This window comes from Myotis brandtii, unplaced genomic scaffold (assembly GCF_000412655.1).
Source record: "Myotis brandtii unplaced genomic scaffold, ASM41265v1 scaffold744, whole genome shotgun sequence".
Lineage (NCBI taxonomy): Eukaryota > Metazoa > Chordata > Mammalia > Chiroptera > Vespertilionidae > Myotis > Myotis brandtii.
The window spans coordinates 2085223-2086634 of NW_005370965.1; the positions used below are offsets into that span (position 1 = coordinate 2085223).

The 1412-nt window shown below is 38.8% G+C and overlaps 1 pseudogene; it reads left to right on the plus strand.

Annotated features, from left to right (window-relative positions):
* The first annotated feature begins 568 nt into the window (after positions 1-568).
* LOC106724185 overlaps positions 569-1412 on the plus strand; it is a 4146-nt pseudogene continuing 3302 nt past the window's right edge.

Here is a 1412-nt window from a genome sequence, read left to right on the forward strand (position 1 = left end):
CCCACAGCGCCCATCTCCACTACTCCGGATTCTGGACTCCACAACAACTATCGTCACCCCATTGGCTATTCGGACTGGGAAAGCAAGTGTCCTTCCTTTGGGGGAGTTAGAGTTTTCTTTCTCATTTAACCAGCAAAGATTTTGTTTAGACCCTCAGTAAGCGATCCAATTAAAAAACTGAAATTAAAATCAGCCACCCATTTTTCTTGTCCTTTCCCTTTCTCAACCCTTACGCACCTTAAGGGATTTTCTACCCAATGTGAGGCAGGGAGCCGGTGGGGGCACAATGGGCCCGTGCTGGTACCTGACACTGGGTACCAAGGTGGTCCTGGGTGGGCTGACTCTGCCAAGTAAATGCTGATTTTGTTTTTCTCTGTCTGTCTGGTATCTCTCCTTTTGTCTTGTTATGTCCTAAGAAACATCTGAGACTGTAAGAAAGTTTTATAATATTTTGTTGGAGCCAAACTGACAACAATGCAGGGAAGCAAAATATCAAATGCTCTCAAGAATGACAGTTTGTTCTTCTTTTACACATTTGGAATTAAGGAGGGGATGTAAGGAAGCTTAAATGAAGGTGGAAGAAAGCCAGGTAAGAACTGGATTACAGGATAGTTAACTCCATTATGTGTTCTCTTGAGGATGATCTAATTATTCTGGCATTTCAAAGGTGTTTTTACCAAGATACACAAGAACAATGAATAGGGCTTGTTTAAACAAAGATAAAACTTTTACTAAAAAAGTTATAGGCCGGGGGCAGGACTACCCACCATAACCTGGGCAGTTAGGAATTTATGATCAGATCCCGTATAAAGTTACTTCTGTTGGACTTGTCAGTTCTACTACAGAATCACTTTTTTTTTGTGTGTCCACAATTAGCAGGAGAAAATATTTGTAAAATTAGTTTCTTGGTCTTAATGATTCTTGGTTATTTGGTATGAGTTTTGTTAATTTTGCTTTTCTCTTGTCTCTGTCTAGTATCTATGCTTTTGTCTTGTTATGGCCTGAGAGCATGGTCTTTATGACCAAAACCATTGATAAAGTCCTAATGGGACTGTGGTTAAGAATTTAAGAGCTGATGGAATTAAGATAAAAATTTACAGGTGAATTGGTATACTCTGGATAGGCTTTCTAGGCAGTGATTGCATCTCTTTTCCCTGATTGCAATGTGGAGTAGACATTGTGTCTCCCTGGGGAACATTCCTTTGACTAATACTGTAAACGGAAAACATAAATGCACTCTTCAAGCAATATTAATTAGATATGCTAAAGAAAAAGCTTAACTAGCTTCATCCAAAGATAAAAAGTATCTAAAACAGAAGACTGTAAAACTGATTTACAGGTGATTGTCCTAGGATATCTTTCACTCCTTGGTCAAAGGCCAACTTTAGGGCAATAATTAAAGTATTTCTTCA